Consider the following 15,890-nt stretch of genomic DNA (forward strand, 5'->3'; position numbering starts at 1 on the left):
TGCAATGCATTCTGTGCCCTTTTCACGCTGTATAATTGAGGACATTGAAAACTCTGTTGCCTGTGTCTAATTCACACTATTTCACACACCTATTGCTCCAGTGCTAGTTGACTACATTTAACTCCAAATAAGCAATACTTCAGTTTTCAAAGTTTCACCTTCCTTTCAAATCGCTTAACACCCTTCATCCCTCATTATCTTCATAGCAACTGCAAGCTCAATAGATTTGCAATGTGTCTGTGGTATCCCATTCACATACTTGGATCCTCACAGTCTTACCATTCATCTAATGCTATCTGCAGCCTCTGTTTTCAAGTTCTGAAGCTCTTGTATTCCTTTCTTCCCTTCTTATTTCCTACTCTCTGCCTCTCTCTGCTCCTTTATGATGTTCATTGAAATCTACCTCTTTTTTTCCAAACATTGGATTTCTACACCAGTATCTACTCATGCTGCTCTGTGTAAAATCTTGCTTTATGTGGTAACTGGGAAGAAACTTGAGACATTTTGCCCACATTTCTGCAAATTGATAGCATTTACAGATAACAAATGCATTAGTTGTTAATAAGTGATCTGGTAAGTGCTATGGTGTCTGTAAATAAACAGAAAATTATTGTTGCAGAGAAGTAGAAAATAATGATGCCATCATTTATTGTTTGCTATTATAATTATGATGTCTGATGCTGCATATAATGCTCTAAGAATCAGTGGCCTGTAGAACTTGCTTTAGAATGTGCATCCATCATTTTCATTTGAGAAATTTCAATAAATAACAACAAAAAATAATTATGCCTTTCCAAATGTTACCGCACCCCAAAGGGCAACACTTGTAGTTCTGGGCATTTGTGAAGATTAAAAATATAATTCGCTAAGGTGAACTCTACCACATTCCACAATGACTAATATATAGTATGCCAATTAGTATGACAATTTATGAAAATATTAGTGTGAAATGGACAGTGACTGTCTGTGTTGTTACCAAACAACATATAAATGCAAAAGTCAGGAAATAAAAATAGAGAATGGTTAGGGTTAAATTTATATCTGTGAAGAAATGGAACTTAAAGGGCAAGACACCAAGAAGAATCAAATACAAAATTTTGTATAAAGTCAATAAAATCTAAATAAATTTTCAGATGAATATTAGCATAGTTATTATGCTTCAAAATAATTTGTTATTTCTGGATGATGTGAAATATCACAGCTATCTATTTGGAAATAATTTTGTGATTCCCAGTCAAATTTACGATATCTATAACATAAACTAATATCATGAAAGTTAAAACAGAAATTACTTGTGCAAACAAAGCTTCTCACCTGAAAGTATATTTGATGTGGCATTTTACCATTACAATATTAGATTCATTCCCATCTGTCATTCATACAAAATTGTCTCTGCCCATAATTCCACATGGCATAAATTTTGTTGAAAAAATTAAAGCCAATAGAATGAAATGATTTAAAAAATCAAAATATTAAATGTGCATTATACTGCAATTATTTCAATCATGTCTTCATAACTCTTAAGCAATAACTTTGATTTAATAATCTTCATTCATGTCAGTATCATTAATCTGGTACTATGCTCAATGACATTTGAAGTGGCATACTCTTTGGCAATCAGATCTTTTTAGTCTTGCACGTTATTACTGACCTGGCCACAAGACAGGAAAAATGGTATGAAAGTCACACTGTTATGATAACATTAAACTTGTGTGCTTCTAGAGTTTCAGTAGAGGAAAGAATTTTCCAAACAAAACATTTTACTGAAATGCGGATTTGAGTAAGAATGACCAGATGACCAGCCTCTGTACTGAATTTCGGATGTTATTGTGTTTGAAGAGAAAAATCTGAAACTGTGTTGGCGATTACATTCCATTCATTCCTCTTTGAATAGTTCCTTATTTAAATGTATTAGCATAACAATGTATAAATGTAATTATTTATATATATTGAAATATCTATAAATTTGCAGATGATACAATCATTGTTGGTAGAATCTCAGGTGGTGATGAGAGGGCGTACAGGAGTGAGATATTCCTACTAATGAAGCAGCAATAACCTGGCACTCATTGTCAGTAAGACGAAAGAGCTGATTGCGGACTTCAGGAAGGGTAAGACAAAGGAGCACATCTCAATCCTCATAGAGGGATCAGAAGTGGAGAGAGTGAGCAGCTTCAAATTCCTGGGTGTCAAAATCCCTGAGGATCTAACCTGGTTCCAACATATCAATGTAGTTATAAAGAAGGCAAGATAGTGGCTACTTTATTAGGTGTTTCAAGAGATTGGCATGTCAACAAATACACTCAAAAACATCTATAATTGTACCATGGAGAGCATTCTGACAGGTTGCATCACTGTCTGGTATGGAGGGGCTACTACACAGGACCGAAAGAAGTTGCAGAAGGTTGTAAATCTGGTCAGCTCCATCTTGGGCACTAGCCTACAAAGTACCCAGGACATCTTTAGGGAGCGGTGTCTCAGAAAGGCAGCGTCCATTATTAAGGACCTCCAGCACCCAGGGCATGCCTTTTTCTCACTGTTAACATCAGGTACGAGATACAGAAGCCTGAAAGCACACACTCAGCAATTCAGGAACAGCTTCTTCCCCTCTGCCATCCAATTCCTAAATGGACATTGAAGCTTTGGACACTACCTCACTTTTTTTAACATACAGTATTTCTGCGTTTGCACATTTTTTAAATATATGTAATTGTATTTGAATTACTTGTTTATTTATCATTATGCTTTTTAAAATTATTTTTTTCTCTCTCTGCTGGATTATGTATTGCATTGAACTGCTGCTGCTAAGTTAATAAATTTCATATCACATGCTGACCGATTCTGATTCTGATCTATTTTTTTCCTTCCTCATTTGCTTGGCCAACCTCTCCTTAAATGCATCTATAAGATTGACTCAACTACTCACTATGTTAGTGAGTTACCTGTTCTCAATACTCTTTGGGTACCAGGGACACAAGAGACTGCAGCCTCTAGAATCTAGAGCAACACCCAAAAAGCTAGAGGAACTCAATCTACACAAGAAGAACTCGAGAACACTGAGTCTGGTTCTGCAGTGCAGAAGGGAGGGAGGAAAAAGAGGAGAGCGGTAGTGATAGGCTACTCCATAGTCAGGGATACAAACAGGAGAGTCTGTGGTCATGACAGAGATTCCCAGATAGTTTGTTGCCTCCTGGATGCCAGGGTCAGGGATGTCTCTGATCATGTGCATAGAATTCTGAGGTGGGAGGGTGATCAGCCAGGTGTCGTGGTACACATCGGTACCAATGACACAGGTAGAAAGAGTCAGGAGGTCCTGAAGAGTGAGTACAGAGAGCTTGGTAGGAAGTTGGAAAACAGGACCTCGAGGGTAGTAATCTCCGGATTGCTGCCAGTGAGGGAAAGAGTAGGATGCTCTGGCAGATGAACACATGGCTGAGAAACTGGTGTACAGGAAAGGGTTTCAGATTTCTAGATCATTGGGACTTCTTCCAGGGCAGGTGGGACCCATACAAGAGAGACGGGTTACACCTGAACTACTGGGGGACCAATATGCTTGCTGGGAGGTTTGCTAGTGTTTTTGGGGAAGGTTTAAACCAGATTTTCAGGGGGATGGGAACCAGAGTGCCAGAGCAGATAGTGGAACGGGGGTAAAAATAAATGATGTTAGTAGTTCATGCAAAGTCACAAATAGTAAGGTTGTGTGTGGTGGTAATAATCTTCTGAGGTGTGAATATTTCAATGCGAGGAGTATTGTGGGAAAGACAGATGAGCTGAGAGCGTGGCTTGACACATGGAATTATGACATCATTGCTATTACTGAAACTGGGCTACAGGAGGGGCAGGACTGGCAGCTCAATGTTCTGGGGGAGGCAGAGGGATGAAGGGTGGGGGGGTTGGCATTGTTAGTCAGGGAAAATATTACAACAGTGCTTCGGCAGGACAGATTAGAGGGCTTGTCTACTGAGGCCATATGGGTGGTGTTGAGAAACAGGATAGGTACGTCCACATTAATAGGGTTGTATTATAGACCACCCAATAGTCAGCGAAAATTGGAGGAACAAATTTGCAGAGAGATAACAGACAACTGCAGGAGACAGAAAGTTGTGATTTTAATTTTTCACACATTGATTGGGACTACCATACTGTTAAAGGTCTAGTTGGGTTAGAGTTTGTAAAATGTGTTCAGGAAAGTGTTCTAAATCAACATAGAGATGTACCAACTAGGGAGGATGCAATATTAGATCTATTAGGAAATGAGTTAGGGCAGATGACAGAAGTGTGTGTAGGGGAACACTTTGGTTCCAGTGATCATAACACCATTAGTTTTAACTTGATCATGGATGAAGATAGATCTGGTCCTCGGGTTGAAGTTCTAAACTGGAAAAAGGCCAAATTTGGAGAAGTGAGAAAGGATCTAAAAAGCGCAGATTGGGACAGGTTATTCTCCGGCAAGGACATGATTAGTAGCGGGAGGCCTTCAAAGCAGAAATTTTGAGAGTGCAGTGTTTGTATGTTCCTGTCAGGGTTAAAGGCAAAATGAATAAGAATAAGGAACCTTGGTTCTCGAGGGATATTGGAACTCTGATAAAGAAGAAGAGAGAGATGTATAACATGTATAGGCAACAGGGAGGAAATAAGATGCTTGAGGAGTATAAAAATAGTAAGAAAATACTTAAGAAAGAAATCAGGAGGGCTATAAAAAGACACGAAGTTGCTTTGGCAGTCAGGGTGAAGGACAATCCTAAGAGCTTCTACAGGTATGTTAAGAGCAAAAGGATAGTAAGGGATAAAATTGGTCCTCTTGAAGATCAGAGTGGTCGGCAATGTATGGAACCAAAAGAAATGGGAGAGATATTAAATGGGTTTTTTGCATCTGTATTTACTAAGGAAACTGGAATGGAGTCTATGGAAACAAGGCAAACAAGTAGGGAGGTCATGGAACTTATACAGATTAAAGAGGAGGAGGTGCTTGCTGTCTTGAGGCAAATCAGAGTAGATAAATCCCCAGGACCTGACGGGGTATTCCCTCGGACCTTGAAGGAGACTAGTGTTGAAATTGCAGGGGCCCTGGGAGAAATAATTAAAATGTCGATATCCATGGGTCAGGTGCCAGTGGATTGGAGGATAGCTCATGTAGTTCCGTTGTTTAAAAAAGGCTCAAAAAGTAAGTCAAGAAATTATAGGCTGATACGTTTGACATCAGTAGTAGGTAAATTATTGGAAGGAATACTAAGAAATGGGATCTACAAGTATTTGGATAGAATAAGTCAGCATGGCTTTGTGCATGGTAGGTCATGTTTAACCAATCTATTAGAGTTTTTCGAGGAAATTACCAGGAAAGTGGATGAAGGGAAGGCAGTGGATATTGTATACATGGACTTCAGTAAGACCTTTGACAAGGTCCCACATGGGAGGTTAGTTAGGAAGACTCATTTGCTAGGTGTACATAGAGAGATGGTAAATTGGATTAGACATTGGCTCAATGGGAGAAGTCAGAGAGTGGTGGTGGAGGATTGCTACTCTGAGTGGAGGCCTGTGACTAGTGGTGTGCCACAGGGATCAGTGCTGGGTCCATTGTTATTTGTCATCTATATCAATGATCTGGATGATAATGTGGCAAATTAGATCAGCAATTTTGCTGATGATACAAAGATTGGAGGTGTAGTGGACAGTGAGGAAGATTTTCAAAGCTTGCAGAGGGATTTGGACCAGTTGGAGGAATGGGTTGAAAAATGGCAGATGAAGTTTAATGCGGACAAATGTGAGGTATTGCACTTTAGAAGGTCAAACCAAAGTTGAACATACAAGGTAAATGGTAGGACACTGAGGAATGCAGTAGAACAGAGGGATCTGGGAGTACAGATACATAATTTCCTAAAAGTGGTGTCACAGGTGGATAGGGTTGTAAAGAGAGCTTTTGGTACATTGGCCTTTATAAATCAAAGTATTGAGTATAAGAGTTGGAATATAATGGTGAGGTTGTATAAGACATTGGTGAGACCGAATTTGGAGTATTGTTTGCAGTTTTGGTCACCAAATTACAGGAAGGATATTAATAAGGTTGAAAGAGTGCAGAGAAGGTTTACAAGGATGTTGCCGGGACTTAAGAAACTGAGTTACAGAGAAAGGTTGAATAGGTTAGGACTTTATTCCCTGGAGCATAAGAGAATGAGGGGTGATTTGATAGAGGTGTATAAAATTATGATGGGTATAGATAAAGTGAATGTAAGCAGGCTTTTTCCACTGAGGCGAGGGGAGAAAAAAAACAGAGGTCATGGGTTAAGGGTAAAGGGGGGAAGTTTAAAGGGAACATTGTGGGGGCTTCTTCACGCAGAGAGTGGTGGGAGTGTGGAATGAGCTGCCAGATGAAGTGGTGAATGCGGGATCACTTTTGACATTTAAGAAAAACTTGGACAGGTATATGGATGAGAGGTGTATGGAGGGATATGGCCCAGGTGCAGGTCAGTGGGACTAGGCAGAAAAATGGTTTGGCGCAGCCTAGAAGGGCCAAGAGGCCTGTTTCTGTGCTGTAATGTTCTATGGTTCTAACTCAGTCAATCAGGCAGCATCAATGGAGGGAAATGGGCGGTCAACGTTTTGGGTCAAGACCCCTCATCTGGATTGATTTGTTCTAGATGAAGTGCCTCAATCTGAAGTGTAAACTGCCTATTCCCCTCCATAGTTGCTGACTGGCCTATGAAATCCCTCCAGTTTTGTTTGTGTTATGCTTTAGGCAATAAAGTAACTTCTGATTTCCCACTTGGATTTTTAGTGACCACCTTATCTTGATAACCTGTAGTTATTGTTTAAAAATACATGGACACAATCCATTTTGAGCATTAGTTTCTCCTTTTTGAATTAATTTGTCTTCTATATTTCTTTTCCAATTTTAAATGTCAATATTCATCTCAGCATCCATAGCATGCTCACCTGTCTATAAAAGCTTAATGTACTGAGACCCAGAGTTTGCTTTGTTCATCGACACAACCTGGGCCAGCACCTTAATAAAACAAATAGCATACTATTTCTCCTGCCAAAGTGTACTATCTTGCAATTGTGTGTTCATTAACTTTTTTATTGCTTTCCCTTTTGTTTCTATTAATCTTTTCCTTATAGATACAGTCCTTTTTTCTAAGCTGCCAGTATTTTATGCTGAATAGATACTGCCATTCCACCAACCTTCTTTCTCTCACTTTCTTTTTTAAATACTTTGTCCTGAAATTTCTATAGCCATAGCACAATCATTCTGATTATGTTTCGTTCCTTCAACACAGGATTACCTCCTGCTTCCGTGTTTATTTTGAAAACTCTGTGTATTGATGTGCAGACAGTGCAACCCATTTTTATTAGCATTTCGTCACACCATCTTTTTGGTCTCCTGTTCTGTAATGTTATTCACTCCCTTCCCTTCAAACTTGTTCTTGTATTCTAATCCTCTTGAAATGAATGCTAACATTGCCATTTGCCTTCCTCGCCACTGACTCTGCCTGCAAGATAACATTTAGTGAATACTGCACAAGGACCCTTTGCACCTCTGATTTTTAAATTTTCTCCCCATTTAGTCAACTACTTTATTCCTTCTACCAAAGTGCATGATCATATATTCCTCACACTATATTCATTCTGCCACTTCTTTGCCCATTCTACCAATAGAAGTCCTACTACAGACTCCCTACTTCCTCAACACTACCGTTCCCTCCTCTTATCTTTGTATCATATGCAAACTTGGTCACAAAGCTATCGATTCTGTCATCCAAATCATTGATATATAGTGTAAAAAGCAGTCCCAACACAGACCACTGAGGAACACACTAGTCACTGGCAGCTAAACAGAAAAGGCCCCGTGTATTTGCACTATTTGCCTTCTGCCAGTCAGGCAATCTCCTATCCATGCTAGTATCTAGTACCTTACATGTAATACCTGAGGCTGTCATCTTGTTAAGCAGCCTCAAGTGTGGAACTTTGTCCAAGACCTACTGAGAATCCAAGTAAACAACATCTACTGACTCTCCTTTGTCTATCATATTTATTATTTTCTCAAAGATTTCCGAATGATGTGTCAGGCAAATTTCTTCTTAAGGAAACCATGCTGACTTTGGCCTATTTTATCACATACCCCTAAGAACCTAAAACCTTATCCCTAATACTGGACTTCAACGTTTTCCAAACCATTGAAGTCAAGCTAACTGGCCTTTCATTTCCTTTCTTCTGTCTGCCCCTACTTCTTAAAGAATGAAGTGCCATCTACAATTTAGCAGTCCTCAGGAACCATTCTTTGAAAGATTATTAGTAATGCTTTTACAATCTCTTCAGCAATCTCTTTCATAACCCTGGGGTGTAGTCCATCTGGACAGGCTGACTTATCTAAATTTAGAGTTTTCAGCTTCCCATGCACCTTCTCCTTACTACACAACTACACTCACATCTGCCCCTTGACACTCTCAAATTTCTGGTATAATGCTAGGGTCATTGAGAGTGAAGACTGACACAAAATACTTATTAAGTTCATCCGGTATTTCTTTGTCTCCCATTGCTGCCTCTTCAGTGTCATTTTCCAGTGGTCCACTCTCACCTCTCTTTTACTCTTTATACGGCTGAAAAACTTTTGGTACCCTATTTTATATTGTTGGATAGCTTACATTCATATTTCATCTTTTCTCTCCTCATGGCTTTTTAGCTGTCTTCTGTTGGTGTTTAAAAGCTTCCCATTCCTCTAATTCCCCACTAGATTTTTCTATATTATCACATTTTGCTTTGTGCTGTCTTTGACTTCTGTTGTCAGCCACAGATGCATAATCCTCCCTTTAGAATACTTCCAATGGCTAGAATAATTCCAGCCATTGCTGCTCTGACCCTCTCATTTCCCCTTCTGGTCAACTTCGGCCAGCTCCTCTCTCGTGCCTCTGTAATTCCAATTACTCCATTGTAATACATTATAGCTGATTTTTCATTCTCCCTATCAAACTACCTGGAGAATTCTATCATTTTCTGATTACTGTCTCCTAAGGGTTACTTTACTTTAAACACTCCAATCAAATCTGTTCCTTACACAACAGCATTGTGAATTGGCTTTCCCCAGTGAGCTCGGCCTCAAGCTACTCGAAAAATGCCATGTCATAGGCATTCTATAAATTCCTCTCTTGGGATCCAGCACCATACTGATTATCTCAATCTACCTGCATATTGAAGCCCCCCATCACTTTTGTAACATTGCCCTTTTTTACATGCCTTTTCTCTCTCCTGTTGTAATTCATATCCCACATTCTGCCTACTATTCAGAGACCAGTCGGGATTTCAGGCCGTGACCATTGAACAGTCCTGCCAAAACGTTTTGACCAGAAACGTCAACTGTACTCCTTTTCAAAAATACTGGGGCTGGCCTGCTGAGTGCCTCCAGCATTTTGTGTCTGTTGTTTGGATTTCCAGTATCTGCCAATTCTCTGTGGTTTGTGATTCAGAGGCCAGTATATAACTCCCATTAGGGTTATTTTACCCTTGCAATTTCTTAACTCCACCGACCAGAATTCTATGTCATTCCATTCTATGTCACCTCTCCCTAAGTGTTTGATTTCATTTTTTACCAACAGAACCACTCACCCTCTCTGCCTATTTGTCTGTCTTTTTAATACAAGATGTATTCTTGGATGTTAAGCTCCCAACTATGATCTTCTTTCAGCATGTAATCTCTAACTTCATTACAAGATCATCTACCTTATTCCCTATAGCATGCACATTCAAATATAACATCTTCAGCCCTGTATTCATCACCCTTTTTGATTTTGCCCCCATGTTACACTTCAACTCATCTCACTGACTGCAATTTGGCCCTTTCAGCTGCCTGTCCTTCCTCATAGTCTCACTGCACACTGCATCTACTTGTATACCAACTGACCAACCTTGGACCTATCATACTAGCTCCCATCCCCTCACCAAATTATTTTAAACCCTTCCTAGTCGCAAGGATTTTGATCCCCTTTGGGTTCTGATGCCAACCTTCTTTTTTGTACAGATCATAACTTACGCAGAAGAGACCGCAAAGATCCAAAAACCTGAAACCCTGCTCTCTACTCCAATTCTTCAGCCACATATTCATCTGCCAAGTTATCTTATTCTTACCCTCCCTGGCGCATGACACAGACAGCGATCCAGAGATTACAAGCCTGCTCTTTAGCTTTCTAACTAACTCCCTACATTCTTTCTTCAAGAATGTTTCCCTTTTCTTAGCTATGTTGTTAGTACCAATATGTATAATGACTTTTGGCTGCTCACCCTCCCCCTTTAGAATGCTGTCAACCCAGTCTGAGAAAACCTTGACCCTTGCACCTAGGAGGCAAAATCCCATCCACTTTTCTTTCTGACATCCATGGAACCTCCTGTGCTCTCCTCTGACTATGGAATCACCTTTCCTACTGCAATCCTCTTCTCTCCCTTCCCTCTGAGGCACAGAGCCAAACTCAATGCCAGAGACCTGGTCACTGCAGCTTCTTCCATAGATGTTCACCCCCCCACCCCCCCAACAGTATCCAAATTGCAATAGTTATTATTGAGGGGAGCAACCACAGGGATACCCTGCACTGGCTGACTATTCTCTTTCCCTCTCCTGACAGTCACCCAGGTACGTTCCTTCTGCAATGTAGGGGTGAGTAACTCTTTCGAACTCCCTGTAGCTACTATCTATCATCTCACTTTCCCATATGAGGCAAAGTTCATTAAGCTGCCACTCCAATCTCTTAAAACGCTGTCTAAGCTCCTGCAGCTTGATGCACTTCATGCAGATGTAGTTATCAGGGAGACTGAAAGTCTCCCAGAGTTCCCACATCTCACACCATTCTCAGTGCTCTAGTTTTGTACTAATAGACTAAGAAAGAGATGCAAAAAGCTAACTATAAACTTACCTGGAACCTCTGTCTGTGCTAGCCCAAGCCTGTTCTCACCATACTATGTTGAGTTAAAGTCTCCAGTTCTAATGGCCCACTTCAGCACTGGCTGCTCTGCTTACACCTCGCTTCTTTTTATTGGCTCAAATAAAACCCACTCGTGAAATGACTCATTCTTTTCAAATGGCTCCTACCTTGGAATGATTTCCCCCTCACTCGGATCTATGGAGGGAAATGAAAAACCAACATTGCAGGTCAGACTTTTTATCAGTATTGGGGAAGCTCTGGAGCAAATGCTTCATTGAAGAGAAGAGGAAAGCATCTTCAAGGTAAACATTCCACAAAGAGAATTCACAGTCGAGCTCGTTGGAGAGGGAAGCTTCTGTTGTTCAGTTTCAAGATCACAACTACATTTACTCCTTCCTCTGCTGGGTTTTACTTCAGCTTTTCTGAAGTATCCCTTACCCTGGTACAAGAAAGGCAATACAACATCTTTCCAAGGATTCAAAACTTAGTCACATTGTTCAGGATGGGTTTGATTGCCTGGTCTTACTAATAAAAAATCAACAGAGAGTACAAGGAAAGACGTGTTTTTCTCATCTATGTTAAAATCTGTCACTTCTCACACCCACTATGTCACAAATCACAGACTTCTTGCTCTCTAAAACCTAGTTTATTTTCACTCTACAATGAATGGTATATTTTCCTTAGCAGAGAAATACAAGAAAGTATCTCAAAAAAAAAATATGGAATGGCAAACTGCAGTTCTATTGAAAAATACAGAAGACAGAAAATAAAAATAAAACAAGCCTGACTGGAAAGAAACTGAATCCAGAGTGAAAGACTGGCAGCTAAGTTGAGGCAGAATCTGAAGTTTATCCTATTACACTTTTATAACTCTTAACATAACGTACCCATCTCTATAAAATTTCATGTTCTCAATATTAATTGCTCACTATTATCGTGTTGTGGTTAGCACAACACTTTACAGTACTAGCAACCCAGGTTCTATTCCTGCCACAGCCTGTAAGGAGTTTGTATGTTCTCCTTATGACCGCTTGGTTTTCCTGCGGGTACTCTTGATTCTTCCCTCAGCCCAAAGACATACTGATTGGTTGGGTACTGTAAAATTGTCCCATGATTAGGCTAGGATTAAATCGGGGAATTGCAGGGCAGTGCAGCTCAAAGGGCCGAAAAGGCTCATTCCATGCTGTATCTCAATAAATAAATGTATGTTCCTCTTTCTTTCAATACAGGAGTGCACAGCTAGATGAGTCTGAGTGGGAGTGGGATGAAGAATTAAAGTGACTGGCTACAGGAAGCTTCTGCAGACTGAATGGAGAAACTCTGCAAACTTATCACCCAATCTATAATTGATTTTTTTATTATAGAGGAGACCACATTGTGAGCACTGAATACTGAACCGAACATGGTGCAAGTGAATTGTTGCTCCAACTAGAAAAGTAGTTTAGATCCTGCACGATGTGAAGGAAAATGTTGAAAGGAGCTGTGTCTCCCTCATTTAGGTGGATAAAGGCTGTAAGATGGGGCACAGCTGGTGTAGATGGAAGTATCACCAGCAAATTATGAAGAGAAGCATCTCTTTGACATACTTTAAAGGAGTGAATAGAATATATGTTGTTGGGAGTTGACAGAAGCTTTAAAGAATGACCTTTAAATGAGTAAGTTAAGGGTGCAGAAATTGAGGACCAAGGGAACTCTGTGCCTGAAAATCAGAATATTTACATTTACTGGTGTTCTGAATTACAATAAAATCAGAAACACAGACAAAAAGAAAGCACTCACCAGATAAGACAAAGTCTGTGGAAAGAGAAAGAGATCTTACATTTTAGGTTCAAGACCCTTCTTCAGAACTGGAAAGAAGAGACTGTTAGTTTTCAGTGCAAGTTCAAGTTCAATTACCATTCAACCACGCATGAATACCCATGAATACAGTCAAACTAAGCAGCATTGCTCCGGGGCCAAAGTGCAAAACACCGTACCAACAGCCACATACTGCACAAGGCACATGTAACATAACGAGCGCATATAAGTCATCAGTAAAATACAGTCACACAAAAAAAAGTCCAAAAGCCTAAGTCCATGAATGTTTCAGAAATCCGCAATCAAACATGATATAGCTTTTCTTCAAACATTGGGGAGAGGGTAGCATCGACTCTAGCTTGTGGCAGAGAAGTTTGGGGACAGATGGTTAGAAGAAATGGAGTATCTTGATACGGTGAGACCAATGCATTAACACTGTAGTTTCATGCACTTCATCATCTGCGACAAATAATACGGCTGTGTGACATACCCAGCAGATCAGCAGAACACTTTCCCTGATCTCTCCTGGAGGAGAGAGGGTGAACATAGATGTATGACAAATAGAGGAGATGTTCAAAGTTCAAAAGTTCAAAGTACATATATGTCACCATATACAACCTTTAAATTGATTTTCTTGCAGGCATACTCAATAAATCCAAAATGGAATAATAACTATATCAGAACCAATGAAAGACTGCACAAACCTAGGTGTTCAACCAGTGAGCAAAGAACAACAAACTGTCAAAATACAATAAGAAAGAAATCATAATTATAAATAAATCAATAAGCAATTAATATTGAGAACATGAGATGAAGAGTTCTTGAAAGAGAATCCATGGGTTGTAGGACTATTTCAATGATGTGACAAGTGAAGTTAAGTGTAGTTACCCTCTTTGATTCAAGAGACTGCATGGTTGAGGGGTAAAAACTGTTCCTGATCTTGGTGGTGCAAGTTCTAAGGCTCCTCTATCTCCTTCCTGATGGCAGCAGCGAGACAAGAGAATGTCCTAGGTGGTGGAGGTCTTTGATAACAGATACTGCTTTCCTGCAACAATGCTCCATTTGTGGCGATGGCTTTACCCATGATGGACTGGGCCGTATTCTCTACTTTTTGTAGTTCAAGTGCATTTCCATATCAGGCTGTGATGCAGACAGTCAATATGCTCTCCAACACACATCCATAGAAATTTGTCAATGGCTGAATTTTAAACAGCTCTGTCAATGAATGCATGCATAAAATAAAAGTAGGAAAGTAATACATATTAAAAATACTCAGTATTTCAGACCACATCAGTGCAAGGGAAATAGATGTAACATTTCAGGTTCACAATCATGCCTCATACTAAGAAGCTGATCTTTATTTTGCCTATAAAATTAAAATAAGTGTTACCCACCAGTTATAATTCATCTGTTCCAATTTTAATCAGTAGAAATGTATAGAGCCCTGTTGATGCAAAATGAGTAATTTACTTTATTGTCAATGACAAAATTATTCCTGAGTGTTACTGAAGTGATGCAAAACAGATTGGCAAATCCAAAATAAATGCACAGAACATGGAACAGTCCAACACAGGAACAGGTCCTTTGGTCCACAATGTTGCTCAGAACCAATTAAATTAGTAATTAAATGCTTATCCTTTTAGTAAAGAAAATGGAAGTAAGTGGACATCAAAACAATATCCATAACCTTCCATTATCTGTACATTCATGTGCCTATCTAAAACTCTCTTAAAAGTCTCTAATGTAACTGCCTCTACCACCACTCCATGCAGCACATTACAAGAATCCACCACTTTCTGTGTAAAAGACTTGCTTTGAATTTACTCCCTCTCAACATAAATTTGTTCTCTCTGGTATTAGACTTTTCAGCCTTGGGAAAAAGATACCAACTGTCTGCTCTATCTATCTCTCTCATAATCTTATAAACATATATCAGATCTCCTCTCAGCCTCCACCACTCCAAAGAAAACAACCTAAGTTTATCCAACCTTTTGTTATAGCACATGTCCTCTAATTCAGGGAACATCCTGGTAAGCCCATTCTGCACTCTCTGCAAAACTTCAACATCCTTCATATAATGTAGCAAGTGGAACTGTATGCAATACTCAAGATGCAGCCTAACTAGAGTTTTATAAAGCTGCGATATAATTTTCTGACTTTTGACCTCAATGCCTCAACTGATAAAGCAAGCATACCATATTCCTTCTTAATCACCCTATCAATGTGTGTAGCCACTTTCAGGGAGTTATGAACTTGGACCCCAAGATCACACTGGTCATCGTCACTGTTAATGTACTTGCCCTGTACAGTGCAGTGTCTATTTACATTTGACCTATTAAGATGCAACACTTCACATTTGACTGGGTTGAACTCCATATGCTAGTTCTCCACGTATATCGGCAACAGATCTAAATCCCACTATATTCTTTGCCAGTCTTCTACGCTATCTAAAACACTACTGATCTTCATATTGTCTGCAAACTTACTAATATACATATTTATATTTTCATCGAGGTCATTAATATGCATCACGAACAGCAGAGATTCTAGTCTCCCTGCAGAACACTCAAATCTCAAATCTCCAGCTGGAATAAGTCTCTTTGACCACTACCCTCTGTGTTCTATGAGCAATTCAGTTCTGCACCCAAATGGCTAATTCACCATTGTTCCTATGCATCTTAATCTTCTGGAAGAGCCTCCCATGAAGGATCTTATCAAATGCCTTACTAAAATCCATGTAGATATCCACAGTTCTTACCTTCGGTAAACACCTTTGTCACCTCATCAAAAAACCCAATCAAGTTAGAAAAAAATTACTTGCCCTGTGCAAAACCATTTTGGCTTTCCCTGATTAGGCTGTAGTTTTCAAAACGCTCATAAATCCTAAGAATTCTCTCCAGTTAGGTAAGGTTTAGCCTTACCTAATTTTAGATTTTATTACTGGGCATTTAATATACAATATCTTACATTTTGGCTATATTATATTAATCATGTAGACTGTCCAGTATGGGTATCTTTAGAAGCTAACTCTGTTAATAAATTTTCTGTTATTTCTCTTCTTGGATCCTCACTTACTTTATTTTGTAAGTCAACTAACTGATAATTTAATAGTTAAACATAATCTGAGGATCTGGATACAATTTAGAAAACTCTTTGGTTTATTGAGCTGTTCCCCTTCAAGTCCCATTT

The 15,890-nt window shown here is 39.4% G+C and overlaps 1 long non-coding RNA gene across 1 annotated transcript in view; it reads right to left on the reverse strand.

Moving 5' to 3' along the window:
• Positions 1-15,890, reverse strand: part of LOC132399099 (uncharacterized) — a 79,769-nt gene that overhangs the window by 21,870 nt on the left and 42,009 nt on the right. Inside the window, exon 2 of the long non-coding RNA XR_009513871.1 lies at positions 14,096-14,145. This is a non-coding gene — a long non-coding RNA (uncharacterized LOC132399099). The remainder of the gene's footprint in view (positions 1-14,095; positions 14,146-15,890) is intronic.

Source organism: Hypanus sabinus, chromosome 1 (genome assembly GCF_030144855.1).
Source record: "Hypanus sabinus isolate sHypSab1 chromosome 1, sHypSab1.hap1, whole genome shotgun sequence".
Taxonomy (NCBI): Eukaryota; Metazoa; Chordata; class Chondrichthyes; order Myliobatiformes; family Dasyatidae; genus Hypanus; species Hypanus sabinus.